The sequence below is a fragment of the Mercenaria mercenaria genome, unplaced genomic scaffold, assembly GCF_021730395.1.
Source record: "Mercenaria mercenaria strain notata unplaced genomic scaffold, MADL_Memer_1 contig_4877, whole genome shotgun sequence".
Classification (NCBI taxonomy): Eukaryota; Metazoa; Mollusca; class Bivalvia; order Venerida; family Veneridae; genus Mercenaria; species Mercenaria mercenaria.
Genome location: NW_026463140.1, coordinates 31,141 through 56,871, shown reverse-complemented (window position 1 = coordinate 56,871; position 25,731 = coordinate 31,141). Strand labels below are relative to the sequence as shown.

Genomic DNA, 25,731 nt, shown 5'->3' with positions numbered 1-25,731 from the left:
AATAATAATCGGAAAGTTAAACAAAACTTAATTTCTTCAATTGTCTATCTTTTTACGATATAGATAAGGCACCAACTCTTTTGTTGATACGGCATTACTTAAGGTATCTCGTATCTTACGAGAAGATTGAGTTAATCAAAAAAATCCCTACGAGCAAGAAAAGGTGACGTTACGACCACCTTAGGAGTTAAGGGACCTTTGAGTTAGTCACCCCTGTTTCATTCCTTGAACTCTATATTGCCACTCAATGAAATCTATATTTAGGATATGCAAGTAATTTGGGAGATATGCAACGAACAAGGAAAATATAATTTTTAAAAGGAAGATAATTTGAACATTATTTTTTATGTTAGTTTAAGTTTCATTGAAGTCACATGAGTACTTTTGGAGTTACGATCTGGAAAATGAATGATTGATGGACGAATACAGTCCCTCTCTTCGAAAAGCGTAAAACTTATAAGTATTTTTCCATATTAGTTTCCCAATTTTGACGAAAATAGTAATGATATCACATGTATGATTTGTAGTTTATTTTTATACTTTTTGTTGATGTTGTTTTGTAGAGTTTAAGACATTGCATTTTCTTTCAAGGTTAAGATATTAATCATTTCTGTTCTGCAAGCACATTTTCACTTAAAAGATGTGAAAGCGAGACAACATTTCTGTTAATTTCTATTGTATCTTTACTTATTTTTGACATGAATTACTGTCTTAACAGTGCGTGGAAATAGCTCGCATAAAGAGAAGTAATTCATTAAATTTCATTTTTTACATCATGCAAAGCTTGGTATCTAAATGCATTTAAACCATCTCTCATGTCTCACTTGACATGAGGATCGTACCACTTAAGGTATTCGCCACCTCTCCGTGTCAACAGGCCTGAAGATTGACAAAGAAACATGAGATAGCTTTCAGATTTGAATTGGTTTTACTATGTATGACATACTTAAATATTTACATCATGCAAGTCTTGGTATCTACATGCATTTGTACCACTTCTCCTAATCTATCCTACTTGGCATGAGGATCGTAACATTTAAGGTATTCGCCACCTCTCCATGTAAACAGTCCTGAGGACTGACAAAGAAACATGAGATATCTTTCAGATTTGAATTGGTTTTTACTAAGTATGACAAACTTGAGTATTTACACCCTGCCCTGCAAGTCTTGGTATCTACATGTATTTGTACCACCTCTCCTGTCCTACTTGGCATGAGGATCGGACCATTTAAGGTATTCGCCACCTCTCCATGTAAACAGGCCTGAGGATTGACAAACAAACACGAGATATCTTCCAGATTTGAATTGGTTTGACTATAGCTTTCAGACTTAAATTAGTTTACTAAATATAATGACATACTAAGTAGTGACATGCAAATCTTGGTATCTATATGCATTTGTACCACCTCTCCTGTCCTACTTGGCATGAGGATCGGACCATTTAAGGTATTCGCCACCTCTCCATGTAAACAGGCCTGATGATTGACAAAGAAACACGAGATATCTTACAGATTTGAATTGGTTTTACTGTAGCTTTCAGACTTGAATTTAGTTTACAATGACATACTAAGTATTGACATGCAAATCTTGGCATCTAGATGCATTTGTACCACCTCTCCTGTCCTACTTGGCATGAGGATTGGACCAATTAAGGTATTCGCCACCTCTCCATGTAAACAGGCATGAGGATTGACAAAGAAACACGAGATATCTTCCAGATTTGAATCGGTTTTACTATGTATGACGTACTTAGGTATTTACATTATGCAAGTCTTGGTATCTACATGCATATGTACCACCTCTCCTGTCCTACTTGGCATGAGGATCGAACCATTTAAGGTATCTGCCACCTCTCCATGTAAACAGGTCTGAGGATTGACAAAGGAACATGATATAGCTTTCAGACTTGAATTAGTTTACTATGTTTGATGCACCTAGAATTGATATGCAAGTTTCGGTATTTACATGCATTTGTACGACCTCTCCTGTCCCACTTGGCATGAGGATCATACCATTTAAGGTATTCGCCACCTCTCCATATAAAAAGGCCTGAAGATTTACAAAGAAACCTGACTTAGCTTTGTAGGACCACATTCGTAACAGATCGCATTTGTAACAGATTTCGTACGCATGCGATCGCATTCGTAACAGGTAAAATGTGTTACGAATGTGTTTGTCCAACATGGGTGTTGACAATAGAAGAACATATGTATCATGTTGAGTTTTATACTGTAAATGTTTAATCAGTTGGTTGTCATCACAACATCATTAAATGACTGCCATAAGCACCATCACAAGTTAACGTCGTCGTCGTCGACGTCAATAACGTCATAAAATTATTTGAGCCGCATCATGAGAAAATGAGCCTTCGGGAACTTTCGAGGCTTTGCAACCAGTGTGGGCCCAGATCTGCCTGTGCATCTGCGCAGTCTGATCATAGCCCACACCGTTTGCTTTTATTTCAAAGAAGGCTTATTCTACCTGAATATGAAGTTTTCTGACCCTAATTCAGATGCATAAATGCACAGGTCAGCTTTAATATAGAGTTTCCGGAAATTCACGAAAATATTAGAATATCAATTTTCCCGTGACTTGGCTCAATTGTTATTGTCATTGCTGCATCCACTGCCACTACCGCTATAATATGATTACAACTTCAGCTTCTTCTACTGTTACCTCAACTAGCTGAAAGGTAGACCCACATGGTCAGGTCACTGGTTCGAACCCGGTGGTGACATACATTTGTAACTATCTTTCGTTATCCAGAGCTGTCTCAAGTTGGGTGACAAACAGGAAGTTGCTATGTCCTGGGACAAATTATATACAACTTGTCTTGGGCGGAGTTGTTAGCCTTAAGTCTAGGAGGGCCCGACTTTGTGCATGCTGCGAATTTATGTCTATGAGATTTTAAGAAAATACACCTTAGGTTTTAATTACCCTCACCCCACTGAGCTCGCTCGTAAGGAAATAGGCCTTCGTTTATTATAATCCCGCCGTGAAATAGCGGAGTTTGTGTGTTCGTGCAGTTATATATAGGTTATTGTCCTTGGTATAACATGCCCATGCATTGTTAGATTTTTAAATTACACGGATAAAGGTTTGTTGCGATCATGATCCATGTTGATATGTCCATATCATGGTCACAGCTTTGAACTTGTTTGAGATTTGTTTTGTTATTTTGCTGTAATATTTACGTTTGTGTCCGGATCATAACTCGCTGTAGTCAGATTTCCAAATACTTTGGTACAAATAACCACCATTTATTGACAATCTATAGTGATCATATTACACATATTAATGCAAACGACTCAAATTTTTGCACCCTGTAGAATGGTTTTGATAAATATTATGTTTGTATATACGAGTTTAAATACACTCATACAATAGTTTACGGGCCTGGTTAAACGCACCGATACACGTAAAGTCTTAACTGGGTGGATGAGAGACACAATAGCTCTGGAAAGTCCGGTCCAGACTGGAAATTCATCAGGCTCCGCCGGTTTCGTAATCTGCAAAACTATGTACTGCACCACCCTCACCGATGGAGTTACTTGTGCCGCTCCTATAGAAATACAAAATAAGAGTATTTCCATACGAATGCAGACACCAGGCCAGGCAAGAAAACTCTCTAATACCCCAGTCACACATACGGCGCGGATAGCTACGTCTAGCCACGGATAGAAACGTGGTAATACGTATCGGTCCGCACCTGAGCTGTACGGATTGCTACGGACTAATACGGGTTACTACTTTAAGGTACGACTCCGGTACGGATCGTTACGGACCGATACGGATTAATTCGTTTCTATCCGTGGCTAGACGTAGTTGTCCGCGCCGTATGTGTGACTGTGACATTAGTAAATATAATCCAATAACGTTCATGTCAGGGTTTTGAATAGGACATATTTCATTGTCTTTAGCATGTTTTTTTTTTTTTTTTTTTTTTTTTTTTTTTTTTTTTTTTTTTTTTTTTTTTAATTTTTGATGTTCAACGCAATGCGAATTGACAAAGATAAAAAGAAACAAAAACTAAAAACCTATCTTGCAGCGAACCCGCGCACGCCGACGACATCAGGATCAGAACAATAACATTGTGTAGTCTTCGAATAGTCAAGCTAGTCACTATTTATATACCCGGTGTTCTATGGAAACAAGCTTTTACAAGACTTTCTGTGTTAGTTGAGACTGCCTTGATCTTGTTTTAGTACATATTTGTTGTTGTTGTTGAAGCGATACAACCAGCGATTTGCCGATTATAAATTTAACAGGGATTGCATGTGGTGTGCATCTTCCCCTTTAATCATACATATTCATTTATTTAGTAAAAATAAAATCTTACAAACCAAAACCGATATGGGAAATTTATAAGTGACATGTACATGTAGTACCATGCTACTATGAACAGACCAGTCATGATAACGGTATTCTTTCCAAGTTTAATTGCCAGATAACAAACCAGTACCAAGATATTAACCTGATCGGAAATATCCCTCTAATCAACAAGAGGGTAGTCATGGCCCACTATCGCTAACATGAGTTAATACTACACTAAACAGGTTATTAAATATGCGGTTTTTTGCCATTTCCGGGGCCATAACTCTAAGACAAATTGCGTGATGTGGCAACTCTTCGAGGGACAAAAAGCAAGATATTAATGATATATAATTTCAATGCAAGTTTGGTCAAAATCAAATAATAAATGTGATCTATGTCATGTTTACAATGCTTATATCAAAATGTCCGCTGAATCAGACGGGTACAGCTTAAAGTATTATAATGCTGCCAAACTCCTGTTACGTATGATGAAACAGACATTTAAATTTGATAAATGATTTTATACACGGTTGCATATACCCAAGTCACATATACGGCGCGGATAGCTACGTCTAGCCACGGATAGAAATGTAGTAACACGTATCGGTCCGTACCTGAGCCGTACGGATTGCTACGGATTGCTACGGGTTACTACTTTAAGGTACGGCTCAGGTACGGATCGATACGGATTACTACGTTTCTATCCGTGGCTAGACGTAGCTATCCGCGCCGTATGTGTGACTGTGACATTAAGGAACTGTATTAACGATTGCTTTATTGTGCGAACGACTGTTCATCGCGTATCAAAGGTCGTATAATTTAGTATTCTTACAATGCTAGTTCTCCATATGAACAAAAAAAACATTTTAAGAACATGCAGTAAAGTATAATTATGTAAAAGACTTTTCCATATTCTTACTTTTTCGTTTCGAGTGAAGATTTTGGTAAAAGTCTTAGTTCATTGTTGTTGTTTTATTTCCTTTTTTTCTCAGAGTAAACAGTATAAAATTACATTTCTCGGTCAATCAAATTTTGACTTGACTTTCGGTTTCGTTCCAAGTCTCAGATAGGTTGGCTAGTGAATAATTACTGTATGTATTGCTGTGTATGCTTGTAAGTAATATTGTATCAGTTTTTGTAAGTAATATTGTATCATATAGAGTATCAAATTACTGTATCGACTCTATATATAAGTATGTAAAGGCAGGTGTGATAGGATACCTCTAATGTATTCTTACGCCAGATGTATCTGATATGGTCTTAGTTTATTTGTCTTCTGAAACAAAAAATCATATGTAAGTATTGATGTCAAAAATATAACTTTAACTCGACACTTTTTACATACGTGTTAGGTCACTTGGTCATTAATGGTATGTAAAACATCTTATTGTGATGTAGCATTCTATAATGGTATTAATGGTGATTGTCATATCATGTCTTAATGTACTTGTTGTTCTGTGTCTGTACATATATGATCATATTTGTTTCATGTACATATGTTGTGCTCTTCAGTATTGGAGGAATTAAAAGTTATCTATCTATCTATCTATCGGTTATTAAATCTGCGGGTTTTTTTTTTGCCATTTCCGGGGCCATAACTCTAAGACAAATTGCGTGATGTGGCTACTCTTCGAGGGACAAAAAGCAAGATATTAATGATATATAATTTCAATGCAAGTTTGGTCAAAATCAAATAATAAATGTGATCTATGTCATGTTTACAATGCTAACGTTAGCTAAATGTGTCATTTTAGGGGCCATAACTCCAGGACAAATGGTGCTATATAGCTGGTTTTCGTAATAAACCGAGATGGTATAGATATATAACTTCTATAAAAGTTTGATCAAAATGGAATCATAAATATGGTCTCTATTGTGTTCACAAGACTAAAATAAGCAAATGTTACCATTTAAGCCATTACTCGGTGACAAATGGCGCGACATGGCTGTTTTTAAAGGAAGTGAGATCCTTTATAAGTTTAACAAGGCAGCCTGAAAGACAGCTAAACCCCCCGCCACTGGTATGCATAGTGAAATAGCAAACCTTTGACCTTGAGCTGTGACCTTGACCTTGAACTGACATGACTGACCCATCATATTCTGCACATCGTCTAGATGAGGTGTTCCTTTGACCCAAGCTTCATGAAAATCCTGCAAGGGGGTTAGGAGGTACAAAGCTCAAACCTTTGACCTTGAGTCGTGACCTTGACCTTGAGTTGATATGACTGACTCATGAGTTCTTGATGAGGTGATCATTTGACTCAAGTTAAATGTAAATCCTGCAAGGGGTTTAGGAGATACACAAAATGGAAGGATCAAACCTTTGACCCTTATTGTGACCTTGACCTTGAGCCGGTATGGCTTACTCATCAGTTCTGCACGTCGACTTGATGAGGTGATCATTTGACCCAAGTTTTATAAAAACCCTTCAAGAGGTTTAAAAGATATAGAGCGGACACGAAATGGAAGGCTTAAACCTTTGACCTTGAGTTGTGACCTTGACCTTGATCCGGCATGGCTGACTCATGAGTTCTGCACATCGTCTTAGATAGGTGATCATTTGACCCAGGTTTCGTATGAATCCTTTAAGGGGTTTAGGAGATACAGAGGGGACACAAAATGGAAGGCTCAAACCTTTGACCCGGCATTGTGATCTTGACCTTGAGCCAACAAGGCTGATACATAAATTATGCATATTATCTTGATGATGTGATCATTTGACCCAAGTTTATTGAAAATCCTTCAAGAGATTTAGGAGATACAGAGCGGACACAAAATGGAAGGATCGAACCTTTGGCTTTGAGTTGTGACCTTGACCTTGAGCCGACATGGCTGACTTATGAGTTCTGCACATCGTCTTAATGAGGTGAACATTTAATCCAAGTTTCATAATTATCCTTCAAGAGGTTTAGGAGATACAGAGCGGACACGAAATGGTAGACTCAAATCTTTGGCTTTGAGTTGTGACCTTGAACTTGAGACGACATGGCTGACTTATAGGTTTCTGCACATCATCTTGATGAGGTGATCATTTGACCCATTTTTCATGATTATCCTTCAAGGGGTTTAGGAGATACAGAGCGGACACGAAATGTTACGGAAGGACGGAAGATGGAAGGTCGGAAGGACGGGACGGAGACCATTCCTATAACCCAAACCACTCGTGGCGGGGATTAATAAAAATCAAATAATAATAATAGTCCCCATTGTGTTGACAAGGATAAAATCAGCATTTTTTGTTTGTTCGTTTGTATTTTGCCAATTCAAGGGCCGTAACTCCAAGTAAAATGGTGCAATACGGTTGTTTTTGAAAGGAACCGAGATCTTATAGATATATAAGTTGTGTGCAAGTTTAGTAAAAATAAACAAAAATGTGGTCTCTATCTCATTCACAAGGCTAAAATCAGTAATTATTGCCATCTCTGAGGCCATAACTTCAAGACGAATAACGTGATATGGGTGGTTTTTGAAAGGAACCGAGATATCATAAATATATACACGTTCTGTGCAAGTTTTGTCAAAATCAAATAATAAATGTTGTCTCTATCGTATTCACAAGAAAAATGTGAACGGACGGATGGTCGGACGACGTACAAAGGATAATCACAATAGCTTACTTTGTTACTTCGTACAAGTAAGCTAAAACATGTTACAAATGCGTTTCAGATGTAAAAATGCACTTTTTTGTTCATTTTTTCCGATTGAAAATGACATGTGACAAATGTGATCAGATGTCACATCAAAAATCGGCATCGATCACATTTGTCTCAAAAATTGTTACAAATGTGCTTGATATCTGTTACATATGCGGTCTAATTTGTAACACGTGTTACACATGCGATCGCATTTGTAACACCTGTTACAAATGCGATCTGTTATGAATGTGGTCCTACATAGCTTTGTAGGACCACATTCGTAACAGATCGCTTTTGTAACAGATTTCGTACGTATGCGATCGCATTCGTAACTGCTAAAATGTGTTACGAACGTGTTTGTCCAACATGGGGGTTGACATGAGAAGCACATATGTATCATGTTGAGTTTTATACTGCAAATGTTCAATCAGTTGGTAGTTATCGCAACATCATTAAATGACTGCCATAAGCACTATCACAAGTTAGCGTCGTCGTCGTCGTCGACGATATCAATGAGGTCATAACATTATTTGAGCCCCATCATGAGAAAATGGGCCTTCAGGAATTTTCGAGGCTTTGCAACCAGTGTGGACCCAGATCAGCCTGCACATCCGCTCAGTCTGATCATGGCCCATACCGTTCCATGTTATTTTAAAGAAGGCTTATTCTACCTGAATATGAAATTATCTGACCCTAATGCAGATGCATAAATGCACAGGTCAGCCTAAATACAGACTTGCCGGAAATTCACGAAGATGTCCGAATGCCAATTTTCCTGTGACATGGCTCAATTTTTATTATCATTTCTGCATCCATTTCCACTACCACTATAATATGATTACAACTTCAGCTACTTATACTGTTATCTCGACTAGCTGAAATGTAGACCCACATGCTCAGGTCACTGGTTCGAACCCGGTGACGACATACATTTGTAGCTATCTTTCATTATCCAGAGCTGTTTCAAATTGGGTGAAAAAACAGGAAGTTGCTATGTCCAGGGACAAATTGTATACAACTTGTCATCGACGGAGTCGTTAGCCTTAAGACTAGGAGGGCTCGACCTTGTGCATGCTGCGAACTAATGTATATGAGATTCTAAGAAAATACACCTTAGTTTTTAATTACCCTCACCCCAATGAGCCCGCTTGTAAGGTAATATGCCTTCTTTGATTATAATCCCGCCGTGAAATAGCGGAGTTTGTGCGTTCGTGCAGTTATAATTATATAGGTTCATGTTCTTGCCCATGCATAGTCAGATTTTCAAATTATTTGGTACAAATGATCAGCATGGATAGAAGGTTTGTTGCGGTCATGATCCATGTTGCTATATTCAAGATCAAGGTCACAGCTTTGAACTTAGATGTGTTTTGTTATTTTGTTGTAATATACACGTTTGTGTCCGGATCATAATCGCTTTAGTCAGATTTCCAAATACTTTGGTACAAGTAACCATCATATATTGACAATCTGTAGTGATCATATAACACCTATAACTGCAAATGTCTCAAAGTTCGGCACCCTGTAGAATGGTTTTAATGAATATTAAGTTTGTTTGTTGGATTCAGAGCGCCTGTTTTCAACAGTATTTAGGTAATACAGTTAAGGGAAGTTAATTTATCCATTGATTCTACAACGGACTAGTCCAAGATGATGATGATGATTATGCTTATGATGATGATGATGATGATGATAATGATGATAAAAATGTCAATAATATTAAAATGAGTACAACAGTATCTTTATGTTAGTAACAGATAACAGCACCGATAGAAGAAAATCCCAGCAGATACGAGTAGTTTTCACCCTGTCCCGACGTGCGTCCCTCGACACTCTAGTCGATGGTTCTTCCCATTAATTTCAATTGAAATTATACGCTGGCTCATATACGAGTTTATACTTATACGTTCGTTTACGGGTTTGGTAAAACGCACCGATACACTTAAAGTCTTAACTGGGTGGATGAGAGACACAATATCTCTGGAAATTCCGGCCCTGACTGGGAATTCAACCCGCTCCGCCGGTTTCGTAATCTGCAAAACTATCCACTGGGCCACCCTCACCGATGGAGTTACTTGTGCCGCTCCTATAGAGATACAAAATAAGAGTGTTTCCATACGAATGCAGACACCAGGCATGGCAAGAAAACTCTCTTATTGAATGTTATCCAATAAAGTTCACGTCAGGGTTTTAAATGGGACGTTTTTTTCATTTGATGTATCCATTATAGTCAGTATAAGTTTTTTTTATTTTTGATGTTTAAAGCAATGCGAATTGACAAAGATAAACAAATCGAAAACGAAAAACCTATCTTGCAGCGAACCCGCGAACGCCATAGACATCAGGATCAGAACAATAGCCATGAGCAGTCTTCGAATAGTCAGGCTAGTCACTATTCTAAAGTATACATAAATGTATATATACCCTGTGTTCTACGGAAACAAGCTTTTACAATAATTTCTATGTTAGTTGAGACTGCATTGATCTTGATTTTAGTGCATTATTTTATTTGTTGTTGAAGCGATAAAACCAGCGATTTGCCGATTATAAAAGTTGAACATGCAGGGATTGCATTTGGTGTGCATCTTCCCCTTTAACCATACATATTCAGATATTCATGCATTAAGTAAAAATGAAATCTTACAAACCAAAACCGATAGTAACATGTACATATAGTACCATGCTACTATGAACAGACCAGTGATGATAACGGTATTCTTGCCAAGTTTAATTGCCAGATAACAAACCAGTACCAAGATATTAACCTGACCGGAAATATCCCTATAATCAACAAGAGGGTCGTCATGACCCACTATCGCTCATATGAGTAATACTATACTTTACATGTTATTAAATCTGCGATTTTTGCCATTTCAGGGGCCATAACTCTAAGACAAATAGCGTGATGTGGCTACTCTTCGAGGAAAAAAAAACAAGATCTTAATAATATGTAATTTCAATGTAAGTTTGGTCAAAATCAAATAATAAATATGATCTATGTCATGTTCACAATGCTAAAGTCAGCAAATTTTGTCATTTTAGGGGCCATAACTCCAGGTCAAATGGTGCTATACAGCTTGGTTTCACAAAAAAACGAGATGTTATAGATATATAACTTGTATACAAGTTTGGTCAAAATGAAATATGAATTATGGTCTCTATTGTGTTCACAAGACTAAAATAAGCAAATTTTGCCATTTTAGCCATAACTCCGAGACAAATGGCGCGATATGGCTGTTTTTAAAGGGAGTGAGATCCTTTATAAAATCAATAAAATTCAAATAATAAGTGTAGTCTCCATTGTGTTGACAAGGATAAAATCAGCATGTTTTGCTAATTGAGGGGCCGTTACTCCAAGTCAAATGGTGCAATACGGTTATTTTTGAAAGGAAACGAAATCTTATAGATATATAAGTTGTGTGCAAAATAAACAAAAAAATGTGGTCTCTATCGCGTTCACAAAGCTAAAATAAGTAATTATTGCCATCTTTGGGGCCATAACTCCAAGACGAATAAGGTGATATGGTTGGTTTTTGAAACGAACCGAGATATCATAGATATATACAAGTTCTGTGCAAGTTTTGTCAAAATCAAATAATAAATGTGTTTTTTTATCGTATTCATAAGAAAAATGTAAACGGACGGACGGTCGGACGACGGACGACGTACAAAGGATGGTCACAATATCTACTTTGTCACTTCGTACAAGTGAGCTAAAACATGTTACAAATGTGTTTCAGATGTAAAAAATGCACTTTTTTGTTCATTTTTCCGATTGAAAATGACATGTGACAAATGTGATTAGATGTCACATCAAAAATCGGCATCGATCACATTTGTCTCAAAAATTGTTACAAATGTGCTTGATTTTTGTTACATATGCGATCTCATTTGTAACACATGTTACAAGTGCGATCTGTTACGAATGTGGTCCTACATAGCTTTCACACTAGAATGAGTTTATAATAAATATGACCTTAGTACTGACATTCAAGTCTTCGTATCTACATGCACGATTAAAAGTAAATCTGTAGTATGTAATTCACACAAAGTTTTGTTTGCAGACGAGTATCGACATCTATATTTTTCAGTAAATAACAGGTATCATTACTTATTCATTAGGAAATCTATTACCGGATGGTAAGAAAATCCTTGAGGATTTGCTAGCCGTCTGGTAAAGGGATCTCAGATCGGCTAAATCTCAGACTAGGCATTCGGACACCCGGACAGCTAGACACATCCTTGTGTTAATTTTATTAATTCAGTCAGGTTTTCTGACAATTTATTTTCATAAGTACGCAGCTTATCTGAAGCTCTGATTTAATACTTATATAGTTAAAAATATATATATTATCTGAAAAGTAGATCCCTTGGAAGCACAGAGAAAAAAACAATTTTAACAAACAGTGAGAATTGCACACTCAGTTTGATTGAGTCTGTTCATGAGCAGTTATGGATAATGCAACACTGCCCTCGCCCCCTATCACCGGCTTAAGCAGTATTCAATCTTCAAATTTAAATGTGTTGAAATCAATGATCCAGAAGGACCTGAAAATATATCAACACTGAGATGAAATTGGGGCGACTTTTTATGGCCGCCACACAGCACTTAACACCCGCTGTTGTGCTGTAAATATAATCTGAAAAGTAGATCCCGTGAAAGCACTGAAAGACTTTGAAACAGAAATTAAATACTTGTAGGCGCATTGGTCGTGAGGGCTAAGACACTTTCCTATGGAGGTCAAGCCTAAAAGCCCCTAGTTCGAATCCTTGCTACTCCCACTGCGGTGTGTCCTTGGGCAAAGTACTTTATTACGATTGCCTCAGTCGACCCAGCTGTAAATGGGTACCAGCAAATTGCAGGGGGTGAGGTGTAATTGGTTTTAACTGTTCTTAATATAGGGTCGCAGAAAAGCTCTAGAGAGCTTATGTTAATTGTTTCACCAAGCGACGATAAATAAAACTTACCTTTATCTTTACCAGTGGTGAATATATTATGGAAAGTTTCTTGTTAACAGAAGTCGGTGGAGTATAGCAGCAATTTGCATTCGTTTTGTTTTCCTTACTGAAACTAGACTGTAGGGTTTTTACTGAATAAATTTCATGTTGCTGTTAACGAACGCATATGTAGGCTATATGCAACAAAATCTTGACTTGGCCCAAATCTTGGGATAACTTAAAGTTGCGCCAAAATAAATTTAAGAAATATCAAGATAGATCTAGAGTATAAGTATTATAAATTATATGTACTTACATCAGTCTTACGTAAAACACCAGATATATCAATAATTAATTGAAAGGAGATTTTATTCAGTTGTTCTAATGTGTAACAGTATCACCGAAAGACACCAAAAATAATAACGGACTTTGTAAACACCGGCGCGCATGCAGATATTCAGGTGTCAGTACATCCGAATCAACGTTTCTCTTTAAGAAGGAGATACTCAAAGTAAATTTACGAAAAAATATTTAATTTCAATGATATTACAGTATATTCGATAACTTAAATTGAAGTAAACGAAATTTTAATGGCAAAATATAGATTCGAACCTATCGCTACGAAGTCAGCTTTACATAATGAAATACTACTACAACAACAACAACAACAACAAAATACTGACACTAAAATAACCTAATTCATTTCAAGAAACAAGCTAATTTTTCAGAAGTTTGAAGTTCAGATCATCAGTATTTCTGATGTACCCTCATAAATACATAATTTGCTTAAGCGTAGGTCCCAGGTATGATCGGGCGGGGGTGGGGTGGGGGCAGGGGGCATATTATCCTTCTAAAAATTGACACTCGCAGTAATATTTGGGAACTTGTACAGTATATTTCTCCTTTGAACTGAACTGCTCTTTAGAAGAAGCTCAATTCTATCCGTAAATTTAAACATCATTCGGTCAATAAATTTAATTAAAGATTTGGTGTATTCATGTATCTGAATTACAATTTAGTCAAAACTGCAGGGTTAAACTTAGAATGCATAAGAAGGTTTCTTTGTGTGATTTTCTGTCAATATTGACAACTTTGAATTTTTGGAAAATGTGAAAAAAAAAGTGATCCATCTGTATGAAATAATTTCTATGTTTTTAATCTACATGCTTAATGCAATGAGTGAAAAATTTCATTTTAACTTGCAGTTATGATTTCAATTGTAATTTTAACAGATCTCATACAACCAGTCTATATAAATTTATACTGAAAAATCTTCTGGACTTCAGATTTATATGGATTGTTAATATATTTACAGAATGTCCATAAAAAAGAGAAAATTCTAGACCTGTATACAGCATATGCTAAACAAATTACCTATTAGTAGAGTGCCAATTTCGAAAGATCTAGACATGCTGGACAAAAGTACCAAATTTTGTAAAACGATGGCTTGGGACAATATAAGACTTTTGGCTGTAAGGGCCAAGGTCACAGCTCTTTGGAATTCTATTTTTAACATTCAAAATGGCCGCCATTAAAACAAATGGCTATTTTAGTAAAAGTTATTTATTCTTGATACATATTTATGTGTAAACTAATTCATACTTACTGTTAGGGTCAAGTGATATATTTGCATACAGTTAGGTCATGCTACATAACAGTCTGTCTGTATATTCGTCCGTACGTACGTTAAAAATGTCTTCTTTTTAAAACCATACGCTTTTACGTGCATGCACCATAAGCCCTGTGATGCGCTGCTTGATCTCGATTGATCTAGAGGTGATAAATATGTGTAACGACTAAATTTTTGTAGAAGATATGTTTCCATTTTGTTTCGTTCGTCTGTCTGTCTGTCTATCGCAAAATCGTGCCTGCTCTGTATTTGTAATCATAATGAGACCACATGTGGAACGCAACATCAGTTTTATATAACTGTTGTACATTGTAGATCAAACGATATAAAGGCAGCCCGCTAGGGCCTCAGATGACATCCTTCTATTGAAATAAAGCTATATTGAGAGACATGGTTCGTGTTCATTTATGGTTCTTTTGCATGATATACATGTATCAAATAATAAGCTTTGTTCTTTTGTTTTTGGTAGTTTTAGCATCGCATTAACACAACTCTAGGTCATTCGGCGACTAAATAAGATTTGTGATAAGCTGTGTAATTTCCATAATAGAATACATATTACATATATTTATATAAAATTTCTATATTCAAATAGTTTTATTTTGATATAGTTAAGTATCAATATGGTCATATTTATTTGCATGTATCTTGAAAAGCTTTATTGAAATGGAAAGTTAACACGTTTATTTGATGATTATGTCTTTATTTACTGGTTTATTGTTATAATGTATCATTTAGAGGTGTTTACATGATTTATATGCACCCTTACTTCGTTTTTTGCATGAACAAATAGTTACCTCAAACAAATTTAACATTACTTGCAGCTGAAAGCTTTGACCACACAGGACATTTTTCCTGTTCAAATTATCAAACCGAAGTCTTCTGGTGTGACACTTTTCATGTTTATCCCGGTCACATATCATGCCAGAGCCTTCTGGTACTACAACATTTTTGTTGGGATAAGTCACTCGTCAAGAAACTATAGGTAAGGGAAGCGGTTGTCTAGAGTTTAAGGTGTCGGCCGCTCAACCCAGAGTTTGATACCGACTTGGATCATAACCAAGCCTTCTCAAATGACACCAGTACTCGATTTTCCAGGAAAAGGCTTCGACTGTGGTTCAGATAAGCTTCTAGCTTTCATCACAATTGAGCTTAAAAATAAATTAGTATAAACTAAAAAGCTATAGTTATTCATATAGACAAGAGATGGCACAGATGTATGCACATGAATTTTTTTAACATACCGGTAATGATTCATTTTTATTTTAAAAAGCCTCTTCTTTTATATAGATATTCTCGTCTGTATGGTGATTAAAAGCCAAAAGGGGATATAGATAGATATAGAATGCTGACATTTATAACTAAAAGCTCCCAAATGATTATGCGTTTTCACTACAAATTATATCGTCAGAAGTATATGCACCTTTATGACATATTGCTTATGAATAAATGGAAATACTATGCAACAAAATTTTAAAGCATAATGAAACAGTCAAAGCCGTGATTGCAGCATACATGTATTGCCTTTTAAATACTTAGAAATGTCCCACTTAGATCAATGACCTCAATTCCTTCTTAAACGACGACAACATGTCTTAATAGATTGAAAACAGTAACACTATTTACACCAGCAATGAAAGAAATTGGAGACACTATTTTCCCTTTATCTTCAATGTTAAGTTAGTATGTTTTCATCACACTGGCTTAAAATGGCATTGTTTGGGCAATTAGTTAATTTATTTCAGATATACTTAAACTATTGATTGATATATGCATAATTCTTTCCACACATGTAAAATGCATAAGCTGTTATACAATTATTATCATTACATTGATTAATAAAGAAACTTGCAGTTAATAATGCTACGAAATGACCTTACATCTAACTCTGTTACATTGAAATAACCAACAGCCCCGTTGACACATAGATAAAATATAACGCAATCTGACCATTAAAATCTTTGCCATAAGATAACACAGATGTTTTAGATAATATAGGTACATGTAGCAAATGGTGCTCTCTATACAAGACATTAAGAAATAGGTACATGTATCAAACATGATTTTGAATAGAGATTAAGAAAATGTTCCCCTCAACCATCTTTAACAGTTGTTCAACATACCTAAAGTATTTTTCAATAAGATAATTTGTCACGTCTGTTTAGGTGAACTGCATTGTGTTAAAATTCCATCATGTTAAAACCCGATACAGCAACTCTCAAAAAAGAGAATATGCATAATTACATGGTTGGAAAAGCACTTCTTTCAGTACTGCACATGTATTTATACTTTTACATAAAAGGGAGGTAATAAAAAAGAATGGACGCAGTAATACTTTATACTTTGTGAATTATACTTTAAATACCTTTGAAAAATATGTTATAAAAAAGTATCAAAAATAAGATTTAACAAGTTATTACTATATTTTATGTTCATAACAGCACATGCGGGCGGCAGTCACATAATAAACAAAGCCACTATGGCCCTTTAAGCAGTTAAAACAAATCGTTTTTATACATTTTTTTGCATTTTTAACAGTGTATTTCAGGAACAGTCACTTGAATATTACAAAAGCAATAGGCATTTAACAATTTATAGAACAAAAAATGTCAAAAATCTTAAAAAAAAAACCTCAAAACAGCTGTTCTGAGATATATGAATTTTGCGACGGACGGACGGACAGACAGACGGAACAAATAATAACATGCTTCACCCAAAAGTTGGTCAAACATTTTTTTTTCCAGCTGCACCAATACATAATTAAAGTCAAGCTGCACATTACGGGGCTCATCTTATAGTTATAACCACAAGGATACTGTTTATTAACGGCATTTTTGACGTACAGACAGACGGATTTACAGACAAACGGACGTGAAAATTGACATCAACTCCTGCAAATGTATCACTTAACTCTAAGAGTAGGTATGAACTAGTTTACTCATAAATATGTACCAGGAACAAGGTAAAAACTAACTTTTACTAAAATAGCTATTTGTTTCAATGGCGGCCATTTTGAATGTTCTAAAAATAGAATTCCAAAACAGCTGTGACCTTGGCCCTTACAGCCAAAAGTCTTGTATTGGTCCAAACTACCTCTGTGCCAAGTTTGGTACTTTTGTCCGGTCTGTCTAGATTTTTCAAATTTTATGAAGAATTGGAACTAAGCTATATATAAAAATTGACAATGTTTTGCGGAAGAAGGGGAGTGGTGGTGTTGGAGACAAGGTGTCGGCTGCTTACCACGGAGACGTGGGTTTGAACCCTAATAATGGAGCATGACAGTTAACGTCCTCATTAAACGCCATTCCAACAAAGGTTTTCCCGGATTCGGACTCGAAACATTATTCTTCACAATCGAGCGAAACAAAATTAGTATAATAAGGGAGTAGCAAAGCAGTTCTCGCATGAGGCAGCTGCTGAGCAGGCGACCTCGGTAGCTCCACAAGTAGGCAGGCTTTTCTAGGCAACTGTCAGTTTTGAATATACTTTCATATTAACTACTCTTTCACTGAAAATTGGCAACATTGTAAAAACGTTGATATAACGTTACCTTAACAACGTTGTGATTCAAACTTGAGTAAAACGTTGTGACAACGTCACAGCACTGTTGTGTACACAGCGTTGTAGCCCAACGTTTGCACAATGTTGTACTAACGTTGTAGATTTGACAAGATTCAGATAAAAACTCTGTGTGTCTTTTTATAGGGTCTTTTCAGTACATTCACACATTGCTTGCATGGGACTTTCTCCTATACATTTCAAATCACTACTTTGAATAGTTCTCAACGTTGTCACGACGTTGTAAAATAACACAACTAACATACAACTAAAACACAACGTTGTCTTAACGTTGTGTGTTTGCTGGGACAGTTGATTTCCGTAATTTCTGGACTCTTTTCTTCTCGACAGTCGGGTAGACTTTAATAATGTGGTCGACAAAAACACGTTTTGAGGCAATGTTTTTGCACCGCACTCTTCCATTTCAAACTTATACGCATTGAAGAGGTCATTGACCTCCACACTTCCACTTGTGTCTTCTTTGACTCTGGTCAAAAGCCTGAAATGAAGGATATTCATTTATTATAAATATATTACCATGCTGTAGTCTTTTACTATATCACAGGAGGAGATCCAACATATGTATTCCCAAATGGGCAGCGCTTAAAATCATATGTTGTGCTTCCGGTAGTACATATGTGGTAAACATTTAGCAGAATTTTTATTTGTGATTGAATATTGTGAAAATGACATTGTTTTGCCAAAAAATCGCGATGCAGTGCAACCGAGTGCATATTACCTAGCATGTAGGTGCATTTACCTTATCTGTATTTGTAGAAATGACGGAGAAAAACGTATCCTCCGTGAAGCGGTATAACTGAAAAATAGCAACATTTTTATCAACAGGTGGAAATATGTTGTTTAGTTGCCCTGCGCATTTGTATGAAAGTGACAACTTATAAACGAGCACAGCTTTAAGCTTATATTAGATGTTGTAGAACATTTTTACTTAGGAGTCAACGCATCTTTCCTGAATCCGAAGGCTTTAATGTGTTGCTTATGTGTGTTGACCTGTGAATGTCGGAAATATGCATGTATAGTTTGGTGTATAGTATATGAGTTGCCGATACGGTCTATGTAGTTATATGTTCTTGAACCTAGTGTTCTTTTCATGTTTGCTTTACCCATTCATGTGCGCCTCTATATATATCTTCGGCGGTATTTTGCATCGTTAACTGTGGAAATTGTCTGTCCGTGAACTGAGTTAAAGAGCAAAATATCTGTCTCGGGCAACGGACTCAAAAATAAAATGTAATAAATACTTTACGGTCAGGGTGTTTCAGGAGGTAATTTGGTTTGCCCGATACAGAACTACTGGCCCAGCCTCTCCACTACATGTACATATGATATTGTGGACCTGGCACTTACTTGTGTAAAACTACGTTGTTACATGTATATCGCAACTCCACATTCTAGGCCTATCCTAGTTTGTGGAAATATATGAGGGATGATATACTGCAAGGTACTCGGTCATATAATCAGAACATAGCTGCGTCTGATAGGTAACTTAATCAAATTAAGGGCCCAGGACATGTTTCATAATTTAATGACCATGCTCAGTTATATTCACACAATTTTTTACCTTGCAGTATACCCTGCCACAAACTATATAGGTCTAGCTTGCGAAGTTACTGCGTAGTTCAATACAAGTAAGTGCCAGGTCCACAATATCTTATGTATTGGAGCGGCCGGGCCAATAGTTCTGTATCGGGCAAACCAAAATTACCCCCTGAATTGAAATCCCAGACCCTTAAGTATTTATTACATTTTATTTTCGAGTTCGTTGCCTGGGACACAGATATTTGGCTTTATAACTCAGTTCACGTACATGACTCAAAGACAGACAATTTCCACAGTTAACGATGCAAAATACCGCCGAAAATATATATAGAGGCACACATGAACGAGTAAAACAAACACGAAAAGAACACTAGGTTCAATAACATATAATTACGCAGACCGTATCGGCAGCTAATATGCTATACACCAAACTAAACATGCATATTTCCGACATTCACAGGTCAACACACATAAGCAACACATAAACCCCTTCGGATTCAGGAGAGATGCGTTGATTCCTTAGTGGAAATGTTCTAGAGCATCATATGTAAGCTTAAAGCTGTGCTCGTTTCTAATATGTTATCCCTTTAATATACATGTATATAATTTTTGGAATAATGTGACATATATTTGGCACGTATTTCCAGTTCGTTTCTCTATCCAGGTACCACTTAAGCTCAAGATCTGTGGAGTTCTAAAAAGTCTAATGCACCACATATGTAGCCCATGCACAACATATGTATCCCATTCGGTTTTCGCCCAAAAACATTTTTCTAGCAAAGTGACCATCATAATTTTCTTTTTCTGGGTGGGGTTTTGCATACGGAAGGTTGCGAGGGCTAAATTAAGCAGGCGCAGGGCAACTAAACAACATATTTCCACCTGTTGATAAAAATGTTGCTATTTTTCAGTCATACCGCTTCACGGAGGATACGTTTTTCTTCGTCATTTCTACAAATACAGATAAGGTAAATCCACTTACGTGCTAGTTAATGTATATTCGGTTGCACTGCATCGCGATTTTTTGGCAAAACAATGTCATTTCCGCAAAATTCAATCACAAATAAAAACCTCACCTGTTTTTCTGCGAAATTTTTATCACATATGTACTACCGGAAGCACAACATATGAATTTAAGCGGTGCCCATTTGGGAATACATATGTTGGATCCCCTCCCGTGTATATACCCTCACTAAATTTCCAATTTTCTTGCTTTCCAATATTTATAAGGGATTCATTTTTATTATAGAAAACATGATAATTGACTGCATACCAGCCACAAATAAAAACTTTGTTTTTCTATATATGTTGATCTGTAAATGTATGAAATTGATATAGTTTAGTGTCAGAATAAAAAATATAAAATCAAGTATAATTATGACTCTCACTTTTGGCTTTATTATTAAGTGAAGATTAGTACTAAACACATTTATAAGAATCAGAACATTTATGTGAGGGTATATGGTACATGTCTGGATGCCAGCAATAAATAAAAATACAAATATTTATAAGTAGACTATTCAAGGGACAGTACTAGGCTGATTTTATTAACAAAATGTTTGCAGTGCTTAAATAAAGTTATTTCCCATACACCGATGACTGTACACAGTACATTAAACAATTGTGAATTACTAACACTAAAACAAGTTGGTGAAGCAAATAAAGTTTGCAATGTACACACTATATATGGGTCATGTCCTGCGCACAAAAACTGAAGAAAAAAAAGATTTTCATACCATATTTTCTTGATAAATATGTTAAAGATTTGCAAGGTTGCATTATCTAATATTGTCAATGTCTGCCAGTGGATAAATTCATATATAACTAAATTAATATCTTATTTGCTTTTTGTGTGTGGGGGTAAATGTGACACATACAAACAATCCTAAGAGAAAATGCTAAGTGCAAACATTTTAAACAACATTTTAACATGTTTTCCATACACAGATAGTCAAGGAAAATAACTTCTGCTGAAACTGAATGACATGCATACTCTTTTTGTGTTATGTTTAACATCGCAATTACACAGTGCTGGTCATATGATTACCGCTAGCTTTTTATGATAGTGGAAGACACTAGGTGCCCCGTCCCAGTATTTCATCACAGGTATGCACCTATATAAAACAATGTGTCCTTACATGAAGAATTCTATGCCTAAAGGGGGCAGGTTGAACCAACATGAGTGACGGGCAAGTTATTAGAAGTCAACAGCCTTAACTACTCAGCCGCATAGGCCCAATGTCAATATCTTTACAGCTCTCATTCACCTCCAATGAATCTTCATCAATAAAAAATAGATGTATGAGCATAGTGCTAGTTAGTATACATGTGTATGAAATACAAGTTTTAAAACCTAGATTTTTTAATTCATATATAATATGTAAAGTATCATAATGAGAATTACTTGAAAACTGTGTGATAAATGCAAATTTGCAGGTAACAGTCACATGTGCTTTTGATAGATGCAGTTTGCTGATTTTCAGACAAAACATTTAGTACATGTATATAGTCAATAGCTATTAAAGATTGTTCTGCCATGCTAATTGCCAAATGCTAAATGACTAACATTTGATAAATGGCATTTATTGTTTTGCTTTTCTCAATTAAGGTTTGAAGATAATTGTTTGACGGTAAATATTTGACATTAAGCATTGAATTTTGTCAAATACCATTTGCCATAACGATTTAGCATTTAGAATTTGGCAAATATAGGGTGATACACTGGCCTTCTATACTTTAATTAATAAATGTAATATATCATTAATTGAAAATGTTCAATGTTCTGCCAGTCTTATTTAAATCAATACTGGTCATTGCAACATGGAACTGAAGCTGTTAAGGCCTGAAAAAAATGTTAACTATTTGTTTCCAGTAACATGCTGAAAAAAAATGGATAATTATGCAAGTAAAAGTTGTTTTTTTTTTTTTATAAGTGGGACTATAAGCATTTTTGTGTCAAAAAAGAAATGAATACAAATTAGGGGATTCCGCCTTTAAATTATCAGTAAGTTGATTTCTAACATCACTGAGCATGTTAAAATCATAAAATGTTCAGATTGCAACTTTTTGTAAAATCTCCAAGGACGTAAAAACATTAAGGGTCAGATGCCAGAAATTTAGGGAAGGTCAGGATACCAGAACCACACATTTATTTTAGACCTTATCCCAAATACCTTTAGAATAAAATATTTTAACAGAGACAGAATTAGGTAAAGTCAAATAACTATTTGAGCCGCGCCATGTAAAAACCTACATAGTGCATTTGCATAGCATGGATCCAGACCAGCCTGCGCATCTGTGCAGTCTGGTCATGATAAGTGCTGTTCACTTACAGTTTCTGTAATTAAAATAGGCTTTGAAAGCGAACAGCATGGATCCTGACCAGACTGTGTGAATGCGCAGGTTGGTCTGGATCCATGCTAGTCACAAATCCACTGTATTGGTTTTTTCATTGCCTGGCTCATTTAATGGAAGCATTCATTTATTGGTATATATTCAGGCCTGTATCTAAAAAGGCATTTTACACTTTAAAGCATTTGGCAGTCAGTATTAGACAGTAAGCATTTGGTATAACTTGTTTGGCTATTATTATGGTACACCGGCCTTCAATAGATCAATATTATTTAACTGTCAGCATTTTATGTTAAACATCTGACAAACCTTATAAAGCATTCTTAATCTCCATAATTCAAAATTCTTTGTTCTAACTTAAAGAAAAGAATACTTTATTTTTTGTATATATTAATTATTGAAATTTCACAAATTCTGATCATGGTGATTACTCTGTAGTCAAATTCTGATATTTTTAAGAAATGGCTTGCTTTTTTACTTAGTTTATTATGTTGATTGTAAAGGAAGTTCTAAAATTTATATTAATCACTTTCAACTTCATTCCTGATGGAATCCATTCCATCGCCATGACTGTATTAGTGAAGAGGCCAGTTTACCATTTTTATAAAGCTACTGTTACCATTTCTCACCTCTATGGTAGCACCAGGAATCGAACTTACGACCTCCTGCACTCAAAGTGGACACCCTACCGTTAGAGCTGTTAATGATTGATGAAGCTGTTGAACTCGATGTACAGGAAAATATTGAGGTATTTGGCAGTGACTATGATGTAGTTATTACCCTGATATCTGGAAAACAAAGTGAGTCAGTAGATCTTCCAACAGATTTGGATATAAAAAGAATTTTAAATGGCATTAAATGCGAAATTGTGAAAACCCCCATGCAGTACAATACCAAAAAGATCATATCAGAAATTGATCATGAGAAATACTCACAAGTCTGTAAGAATGAATATGCAAAGTTGTCAACTTTTGTTGAGGAGTTAAATGTAGATCCTTCAAAATCTGTGTCAAGAAAGCTGCAGACTGAATTTTACACGAAAGTACATGCTTATCAAATGCTGAATTCAGAAAAAAATTGCCTAACTTTATTTGATAACATGCAATTTACTGAAGACCACCTACACATTTGTTTTATTTTAAAATAAATCACTTACATGCGTCATCGAGATCAATTCTGAAGATAAAATCACTCGGACAAGTATTTTTTTCCAAACTGACCATAAGCTTTATTTTCAAGCCACTGCGCGTAAGGGTATTTTACCCCGCGCGTAGTGAAGTTTCTTTCCAATTTTGCAAAGTTAATACATTAAACTTACTGCAAAAACCTCTACCAGTTGGCTCAAAACTTCAAAAGCATTTGAAAAATGTCAATGAAAATCGCAAAAAATACCGAAAAAAAAACTCACTTTTTGCTAATAGTATGTTTTCCTTCGATTTCTCCTACGTGCCACTCCTCTCCGCCATGTATTCTGTATTCCTAAGATCAATACCGTCTGTCTAGACGAACCGTCGTGTGACGTGTAAAATCCACCAGCGAATAATCCAAACAATTGAATGTAGGTAAATCCACCACCACCGAATTTATACACGCTTCAGTGCACAGTTTAAGATTCAGTTAGATTCAATTATGTTATTACATTTATTGACGCCATATTTTATTATTTGCCCTGATGAGTATAAAAGAAACCGTTAGGCAAATATAATGTTACTCATGTAATGTTGTTTACTTTTTCTTTATATATATACATGTATATATATATATATATATATATATATATATATATATATATATATATATATATATATGTCGCGTGGCATTAATCTCTGAAAATTAGCTATTCTTATGCTCTGATTTTGATTTGGGATGAACCCTTACTCGTCTGTTGCCCCGTCTACCCACAACAGATAATATTCTACACCTAGCATTATGAATCAAGTGAAGGTATCTCCTACACAGCTCCTCTATCTCTGACAATGACTCGATTCGCCTTCTGTCCTATTTTTGATATTCATAGATATTTGTACAGTCTATCAATATTTTCAGTTTCTGGTTATTTGCAAGACGTGTAAAATTAATACCATGCTGTGACATCAAGCAAACATTTATTTCAGGAAAACATGTATCTCTGAGTTCGGCACATTTAAGCACAAAGTTATTTTCTTTTCATTCATTGCAGAGTTTGCAGGTTGGATCTATTTCATTCTGGTTGAAAGCTACTCTGGTTAATTGTAATATATATGTTCCAGTGATTAATTTCATCTTTACCAGAAGTCTTATTGTACTTCTTAACGACTTAAATGGAATTTGCAATAGAGGATGTGGTTTTCCTGGTGTATAGATCCTGTAAGTAACTTCTGTGACCTATGTAGTGTTGCGTCTGAAAAAATACTTGTAGACCAAAATTCATTCACTTTCGAGTGAACAAGACGTTTCCATGCTTGCATGGTGTAAGGAGTATCCAAAAGTTCAGTAGCCTCTGGTAAAGAGTATTTCCATAGAATTTTCTTAACGGCGACAAACCAGCTGTTGCTTTGCATAATTTTGACCATAAGTTGTCGACGTACAAGTTTCTTTTCTACTGAGTCTTCTGCCATCGATCAAATGCTATAGAATAAATTCAGTATCTTTTTTAACAGCTCCTTCAACAGGTATCAGGCCTGAGAGGATGTAGATACCAGCATCACTTGTATTGTTAGGTACAGACAATATTTTTTGTTTAATGATCTTTTTTGGTAACGCTCA

General features: G+C 35.7%; 1 long non-coding RNA gene across 1 annotated transcript; it reads right to left on the bottom strand.

The window, feature by feature from the left end:
• Positions 1 to 14,590: 14,590 nt before the first annotated feature.
• On the bottom strand, positions 14,591 to 24,518 carry LOC128554256 (uncharacterized). The gene is made up of 3 exons (XR_008369563.1): positions 24,395 to 24,518; positions 23,616 to 23,774; positions 14,591 to 18,574 (listed from the first exon to the last, which is right to left on the bottom strand). It is a non-coding gene; the product is annotated as an uncharacterized LOC128554256 (long non-coding RNA).
• Between the last annotated feature and the right edge of the window lie 1,213 nt (positions 24,519 to 25,731).